We start from the raw sequence: 9,247 nt of genomic DNA on the forward strand, positions 1-9,247 counted from the left end.
GGAGGGAAGTTAAAGCGTCAGAGAATGAAAAGGAAGTCAGGTGTTGACGGAATTAACTGGCAGATGCTGCAGAATGATAGTGATGCTGATAATGTAATTCTGTGACTGACCAGGATGTGTACGCTATGTCGCATAAATGAAAAATTCAAAAGGACTGGGTGAGAGGCACTTGCAGGAATGATGGAGACGTAACCTGGTTTAATAAACCAGAGAAGGTGTTTGATATAACATATACTCATAATAAACGACAAGGGAATGACAGTCTGGTACAGACCAGAATGAGTTTTGGATCAAGAGGTTATCATGTAAAGAATTTGCGACGCGTTCCACATCACAAGGAAAACTCATCTACTGATTAAGAATGTAAGTTTCTTGACAAATGCCAACCAGTGGTTAAGAAAGTTTCTTAAATAGCTCCAACTATTAAGAAAGAGTTTCTTGACTAACTCCAATCTTTTATTTTTTTTATTTTGTACTAACTCCAACTATTAAAAAAAGTTTCTTGATTAACTCCAAGTGCTAATTAAGAAAGTATAAGTTTCATCATGTTTTCCCACTGCTGTACAACGAACGTAGGAGCACTGCTGCCGACAGGAGCACCTTTGCACAAGTACGCTGAATGACAGGCCGGTATTATATTGACCCTGTAACGGAGTCACCCAGATACGTCAGTTATATAACCCGTTCTACAGATGCCCCTTCTCCTTTATCGTTTGCTTTTCTTTTTCCTAAACGTATATCTAGTTTGTCCGACTTATCGGCTTCCAGATAAAGGTGGTATGTGCATTTTTAAACAATTGGACGGCATCGTAATTCAGCTACGAATCTCCTTCCTACAGAATTCCTCTACGAAGCCTGTTGTGGATGAGACAGTGCACGCGAGAGGAACTCAAGGAATTTTACACGAAATGTGGTACATTTACTGTGGCTTGACAGACTGAATGCCGGAAATTCCTCCCCTTTTATGACACAATTAAGTACCGTGGTCGAAAGATATTCTATCTATACTTAATGGAAAGGGAGATGTCAAAATGCTTACTATGCTATCCGATAACTATTTTACCACTTCTGTGTATCTCCACGGTTTTCAACTTTGTCCTTCTTACGCCACTTCTACATCACGTGAACAGTAACATTAATCCTAACAGCGAATATGTATAACCTAATCGTGTTTCATAACTGAAGAGGTTCACTTTAAATCTTCAACAGGTTAATGACATTTATCTATGAAAACGACAAATAAAATATAACTTGAGCAGAATACCACCTCCTGAACCGCTAAATAAAGAACACCTACCACGGAAATATCTTCAACAGTGAAAAGATTCAATAAATAACAAAGATTCCTTGTCAGTCTTCCCACAGAAACTTTCCTCAAGGGAAAGTCTCTTTGGGAAACTTTCAATTCAGTGGGAGATAATCCAACATAAACCGTAAGAATGAACTTCCAGATCGGAGAAACAAGTCAGACACATTCGAGCACTTCGCAAACAGTTTAGAGGAACTGACTGCATATTTCTACAGTCTGTAACTGTTCTGGATTTGGGCGAATCTATGCAGTGATGATACATCATTGACTCCTTTCAGGGGTCTAGCCTTCAAGGTAAAACACACACACACACATATATAATATACATACATAATCACAAATTGAGTTCCACTTACAACTAAGACAGAAAAACTAAGGAAATGTTACACTGCTATCCATCTCATACCAATCTGATACTTTTCGGGGAGTTCATTGTCAGCCGTTAACCTTCAATTCCGACAAAGATATATGCATCAAGAACGAGAAGAAATCCAGTTTCTCCAAAAGTATATTAAAGAACACCAACTAAATAACTGAATTTTTTTTTTCGATGAACTTACCAGGAAAGGAGTGACGCTTGCTTCCCTTCAGTAGCTATCACGCCAAGTTGTGGTTGTGCGCCTATAAATTCCGGTGCTTTATATCCATCATAGTCTCTGAGTGAAAAAGGCAGAAAAGAAATGGCGATTAACTTATTGACTCCTTAACCATACTATGAAATAAAACACGTAATGGAAACATACACAACACAGAAAAAATACAATACAAATAGATTAAAACTGCATTTTCATACGTAAATTCCATAAAAAGGATTTGAAGATCCAGGGGAAATGGAACATTTATGGTTTATGAGCATGTCTGTCTCAAAAATAATGCTAAACTAATTAAAATAAGTTCGTGTGGTCGCATATTAATCAATTACTGTAGAAATCTTCTACCGTCTCCAGGGGTGCTGTAACTGCCTGATGTCCCAGACGGATATTCCTTATTTGTCTAGTCAGAAAGCACCAACCACTGGACTTTGTATTCCCCTACTGAAGAAACCTGGTTTCCCTCTAACGCTTTCAATACTGAGTTGTGGGGTGGTTTTTACAGGAGGCTTTGGGAGCATCAGTTCAAATTAAATTTTAGGAGGTGGTGCAATCAGCTGAAAAAAAAAGTGGTGCACTCTGACTAGAAAGTGCATACAAACCAGGAACATGGTGCATCTTACTAACCAAGTAGTGCATTCAGACTAAGAGTTGGTGCATTCAAGCAGTAGCGCTTTCGATCCATCGTTCGTCTCAAAGAAAGGGTAGCTAAGTAAAAGCTTCAGAGCGAATGGAGCTAGGTAACTTACAAAAGTGGCAGTGGTTCTTATATCATCAAATAATCACTTGCCTGTCAAGTAGACCAATACACAAAACGCGTATTGGTTCCTGCCAAACTATTTTTTCCATTCATTTGTTGTTGTCATTATACTCAACTTTATATGCACCTGGAACGTTTATTTTATTACCAAGGTCCTCATATTTTGTTTTTCCATTCGCTGATTAACTGTCAGTGCATATGGCTGACCCACACCTATACACTGCTTTATAGAGGCCTATCGATAAATGCACATTAAGTCAAGCGAATTCAGAAACACAGGATCGAAAGGCTATTGATTATACAGGAACAGTTACTTCAATGGTAGTCTGAGGAAAACAGGAGTTTAAACGATCGTGACACAGGCAACTACAGTAATTAGGATTCTCCCAAAGTTGATGAAAAAAAAAATTACGAAAACATAAACTCCAGTCTATACGTCAGACTCAAAAATGTACAAAAAAATTAACAGAGAATTAAAACGTGGTAGCCCCATTTTTTAAAAATAAACGACGACTGATGAAGATTTTGCAAAATTTCCAGGCTGTATTGACCAGCGGCATGAAATTGGATTTTAAATACCCATCCATATTTTTTTTTTGCCAATTTTTCCTTCTACTTAACGACTTGTCCGGAAGTTCTCCATAACGGTTTCATCCTTATTCCTAAAATATAATTTTTTACTTATATTTTTGTTATTATTGTCCATGTATCTCATTACTGCCCATATTCTCCTAGTTACTATATGCATTTATCTCATTCTTTACTTTTGCATCATTATATTTACAATGTTCACGTTACCTCAACAGTTTATTTTTCATAGTTGTATAAATGGCTGTACTTACCTCAATACTTTTTCGAATATTTTTCATATTCATATCATTAATGTTTATACTAATCTTAACACTTACAACGATATGATCAATATTAACATACATTTTGAAAACCCCAACGACAGGTTCCGCCTTGCAGGTGCGAGCTCCCTCATCGTCATACCAGGTGTGGACGCCACCACCCCTGGGAGCCACCTGGTACCACGGTCTAGGAATCTAGGTACTGCCAAGGCCTACTTTGGGTACTACCATTCCTACATTACCACAGAATGTGCGAACGAGACTCGTGTCAGCTTCTATGTGGGACAAATGCCCCGCCTTCCTGCCTTTGTTTGAGAAGGCCGCGGCTAAAATTGGAAGGCCTCGTTTTCGTTTCTCGGTGTATCGACCACATCGAAACATTACATTATAATCATGATTTCGATAAGGGTTTTATCAGTAAGGATAGAGTAACCTACATTTCCGAATTGTGTATAAACTAAAACGGAGCAATTCTCTAAAGTTAATGATATTTTTGACAAAGTTTCTTCCGCAGACATCTTCCAAACAGAAATACTGGTAACGAGCGCACATTATAAAGTATTTTTCAAGTGCAGGCATTACTAAACTGTCATCATTCCGCAGGTCTTAGAGCGAAAACAAGCTCACAACAGTTTAATTCTTTTCAGCTGTAAGCCTTTGACTGAAATAAAAAAAAAAAAAGCGAACCAACAACTCAGTAGCTGACCAAACAAAATAAAAAGGTTTTGTTCACGTCCATAAATTAAAGAGGTATGTTGATGGCCGCCAAAATAGTGTCTGAGCTTTCTCACTCCCTTGCAAATGAAGTTTATTAAACAAAACATATTTTTTTTAAGAGAGGCAGTGGGCTTGCAACCACATCGGGGCATCGTTCGCTTTGAGAAAGACGCGATAACGTTTAGCAGTAGAAAGACATGCATGGTGAGGAACGGTTTTCATATATAAAAATTACATGAACAAGAGAAACGTATCATATATGAAGAGGCTGAGTCCACTTCACACTTACCTTGTTCGCTTTTAGACTTTTAGGTGGTACATAATCATGGAATAGTGGTTACGGAGTTCTCCCTCTGTTACAGACACGGTCTAGGTTGCGGGGACGTCCTTGCGAGTAGCGTCCCTTGCCCAGGTATGCTAGGGCTTCTATCCAAGCTGTGATCCTTAAACAGCAGTACGCCAGAATCCCCTGTTTATCTCTCTTCGTCCCATGGATACTAAATACGAGGATCACAACTGTCGCAGCATTCCACAGACAGTTTCTTATTTGGTTGTGATTTCATAAACAGCAGATGAGTTGACCACGTAACCTCTGGCATGAAATGTCTATAGACTGAATTTCCTCTACGACATTCATTTTCTTCGTAAAACATGTAAAGTAACCTCTTGGAAAAGAACTTACGCGTTTTCCCTTTATATACACGTATTGAACAATGCCTAACCTATAGGTACTGGTTACCTGATAGTTTCAGCTAATAAGACTTTATCCCTGTTATATTCCATCAGGCACATACATTTTAACCAGTGTTTCAATAAATGTCTATTACGAATTGATGTTTCATTTTCAGACTAAAGAGACAGCATGGAGTACGGTAAATTAAAAACAATATACAGTATATACCTTGTTTCGGATCAACGTTTACGGTCTACACGTTATCCGTCCCCCCTGTCGTATTTCTTGTAGCCTAGGAACACACCGAGAAAGAACTGATTAAAATAGAGCTGTCTTTACCAGTACTTCCACAGCTTTCTTCATAGTTATCAATAAGTTAACTTTCCCCTAGGCAGATAAAATCAAGGACCACAATTTATTAACTAAGATGCAGACGTAATCACTTGCATTACTCCGTTATCCTCCAGTTATCACTTTTGAGGATTGGGTTTTCTGTTGCCAGCAATTTGCCAAATTTTTAGGAGATATTAATTTGTATATGCCACTATCAGCAATATGAGGCTTATTACGAAGAGCAGAAAGCGATGCGAGTCAACAGTACTTTTTCTTCCGGTTGACTGTTAATAAGCTGTTCGAGGAGCCTTTGCTGATTATCTCACTTCCTGCCAGTAGTTGGGTAGTGCCGTCTGAGCACCTCCCATGGTGCACTATAGGGCGAGTAACGTCTCATCTCCCCCTAGCTTCACCAGCTTTTTTTGCTTTTAAGTCTACCTACATTCCTGCATCCTTTCTTCAGTCATGCTGTCCAAATTCTCTAACTATTACTTCTTAGAGCAACTGTGATATTTTTTCATCAGTTCCAACTTTGATCCTTGTACTTCACCTCATTTATTTCCCGGATATTCTTTATGTTGCTGTCCAGCTACTCCAGTTCCTCCTCTCAGTCATCAACGCCGAATGGCCGAAAGTGCCCCAGTACTTAGCATTACAGCCTACATATGATTCATTCATTCCTGATTAGCTGCAACAAACCACAATCGGCTAGCTACCCGGTACATAATTCACTGCTCTGACCAACAAAAACACAGTCACATAATGGGAAAGTTCATCAATCGTTCGTCCTCGGCCAGGGTCTTGGGCAGCTGGGTCTAGTTTGATATCAGGACACGTTTGTCGTCCTTGAATCAGTTTTGTTAGTTAGTCACTCAAGAGATTTTCATATGGTCAAATGAAACGGGCGTTCTTTCAAGTTATTTTCGAAAGCTATGAAATTTCCAAGGGATGAGACAGGCGTTAATTTACTTTTCAGGTTTTATTTCTCCTTCTCCTTCCATATGCAGTTGCCAGTGTTACTTATTATACAGAAGGAATGAAACCAGCACTTCCGGGAATTTTTTTCGAGCTATTGGCTTCGTAAGAGAGAATTTCGAACAACAGATATTTAGTCAAATTGAAACACAAAATTCTGAAGATGCAAACGCATATCGCGACCAAGTTACTTAAACTGGCGTCAGAACAGGTATGGTCATCGAAGGAAAATGCCTTTACAGGCCAACCATGCCAATACCCTAATAGTAGCAATAACAGTAAAGATAGTATTGTGTCTCCAAAGCCTTCGCAAGGCATTATTAAGTTAAAATACAATCTACCGAAGTACTACCAAAAACTAGTCACATAACATGCTTAGAACATCAGACGGAAAGTACCCTCTTGCGTCGAAGTGCCCTGTTACGTGAACAAGGAAAGGCAAACAAAAATATGTTACGAAACCTGCACTCTCACCCGATAATCTCTGCGGCTCAACATCGCTTGTTTTTCAAGAGATATCAACTCCTAGGGCGTCTGGGTCGGCTCTATTCGTTGTAGTCTGGATAAACATTTGTAAAAATTTGGTGTTGCTATGGAAATCTAGGCAAGACGATGAGTGCGTGAATTTATCCTGTCTTGATTTTCTTAGGCGTTAAGTCTGTGTTTTGCTTTGTGCTTGCTTATTCTGCAGCTCATTTTCTCACCGTAATTTTTGATGGTATGATCAGTAAGTACTATTACAAGCAAGTAATTGCACCATTAAAAGCTTTGCCTCATGCTAATGTTGCATTTCAAAATCCTTCCTCCAGTTTTCATCTCAAAAACAATATCATTCAAGCACACTGCAAGAGTCAAGAATGCGACTAGACGGTCAACAAAAACACATCAACATAATGGGAACGTTCATCAATCGTTCGTCCTCGGTCAGGGTCTTGGGCAGCTGGGTCTAGTTTGATATCAGGCTGTTTGTTGCCCTTGGATCAGTCTTGTTAGTCAGCCACTCAAGAGATTTTTGTCTGGTCAAATGAAATGGGCGTTCTTTCAAGTCACTTTCGAAAGCTGGAAAATTTCTTAGGGATGAGACAGGTGTTAATTTACTACTTCAGATCGTTTTACTTCTTCTTCCATGTGCAGAGTCTCCAAAGTGTTACTTATTATACAAAAGGAATGAAACCAGCACTTCTGGGCATTTCTTTCGAGCTATTGGCTTCATTAGAGAATTTTCAACAACAGATATTAAGTCAAATTGAAACATAACATTTTAAAGATGCAAATGTATATCACGACCAAGTTACGTAAACCGGCGTCACAACAGGTATGGTCATAGAAGGAAAATGCCTTTACAAGCCAACCATGCCAGTATCCTAATAGTAGTAATAGCAGCAAAGATAGCATTGTCTCTCCAAACGTCTTCGTAAGGCATTATTAAGTTAAAATACAAACCACCGAAGTACTCCGAAAACTACTCACAGACATGATTAGAAGAACGTCAGACGGAAAGTACCCTCTTGCGTCTAAGTGCCCTGTTACGAGATACGAGAACAAGGAAAGGAAGCAAAAAAATATGTTACGAAACCTAAATCTCTTGCTGCTCAACTTCGCTTGTTTTTCAAGAGATATCATTTCGAAGGCGTTTGGGTCCGTTCTATTCTTTGTAATCTGGATAAACATTTGTAAAAATATAGCCTAGTGTTGCTAGGGAGACAGGCAAGACGATGAGTGCGTGACTTTTCTCCTGTCTTAATTTTCTTAGGCGTTAAGTCTGTGCTTTGCTACGTGCTTGCTTGTTCTGTAGTTCATTTTCTCACTGTAATTTTTAAAGGTAAGATCAGTAAGTACGATTACAAGCAAGTAATTGCGCTATTAAAAGCTTTGCCTCATGCTAATGTTGCATTTCAAAATCCTTACTCCAATTTTCACCTCGATTAAAAAATATATAATTCCAGCACACTGCAATAGTCAAGAATGCGACTAGACGGTCTGTTCACGGGGCATTTAATGTACCGATAAAATAACCATTATGTCAGTCCAAACAAATACAATTCTATATCTAAACTGATCAGAATGAAAGGCACCCTACCAGAATCAGACAATTCGCTGGAGAAAAAAACAAACAAATTGTTGTACTGTTTAAGTAAAAAGCCACAATAATGTAAATGAGAGAATGTATTTTTCCAAAATACAAAAAGGATAAAACAGGGGAGCTCTCGACCTTTTGCAAGTTCCCGTTTTATTCATTCTGTATTTTAGAAAAATACATTCTCTCATTTACTTTATTGTGGTTTTTTAAACATTATTTCCGATCACAATAAAGTGATGCACCACATGTTGTATTGTTTATTCCACATTGCAGTAGTTCAATGTATAACTTACCTTTTGATAGCACTGCAATCTCTAGTACTACGAGAAGAGCAATTATATTGATACTTCAGCTATTCTCTATCTTGAATGATAAATTTTCAAGGGTTCTAGATACTGGGAATAAAAAAAATTCGTGCGTTGTATTTTAACAGTTGTATGACCGCAAACTGATAAAATAAGACAGATATGTTATAAGCTACCTGATTGTATGGAACATATCTAGACCTATGATTAATGACGTTTCCAACCACAGCCGTCTCGATGCTGCTGCACATGTACAAGTGTCTAGATTGGAAATCTACAGCATTAACACGCAAATATCAAAAACAATACTCCATTAAGGGCTTTTGAGCTGAATGATTAGCTCTTTCCACGATTCATTCGCTAAATATGGATGAAGCATGATTTACGTATTACATCAGAAACACGAGAGACTTGAATCTTCCTTCAGTCAATCATGCAATGTAATTAAATTGCTCAAATGAGATCATGGTAATCCAGTTACCAATAAAAAGGAGCAAATTTTGAAACTAAATGTCTTGACCAGTGTCGGCTTAGGTAGGCTTGAATGCTTGCCTACTTGAGAGCGACAGACCCTGTTGCCTTCCTTTTTATTTCCTGTAATCTTAATTTCGTTGTTCCTTTTAGTATATTGTGTTATCAGTATCGTCATTCGTT

The 9,247-nt window shown here is 38.3% G+C and overlaps 1 long non-coding RNA gene across 1 annotated transcript in view; it reads right to left on the bottom strand.

Annotated features, from left to right (window-relative positions):
• LOC136840174 (uncharacterized) overlaps window positions 1-7,731 on the bottom strand; it is a 52,424-nt gene extending 44,693 nt beyond the window's left edge. Inside the window, exons 1-2 of the long non-coding RNA XR_010853546.1 lie at window positions 7,679-7,731; window positions 1,870-1,965 (exon numbers count right to left, since the gene is read on the bottom strand). This is a non-coding gene — a long non-coding RNA (uncharacterized lncRNA). The remainder of the gene's footprint in view (window positions 1-1,869; window positions 1,966-7,678) is intronic.
• Window positions 7,732-9,247: the final 1,516 nt, after the last annotated feature.

Source organism: Macrobrachium rosenbergii, chromosome 7 (genome assembly GCF_040412425.1).
Source record: "Macrobrachium rosenbergii isolate ZJJX-2024 chromosome 7, ASM4041242v1, whole genome shotgun sequence".
Lineage (NCBI taxonomy): Eukaryota > Metazoa > Arthropoda > Malacostraca > Decapoda > Palaemonidae > Macrobrachium > Macrobrachium rosenbergii.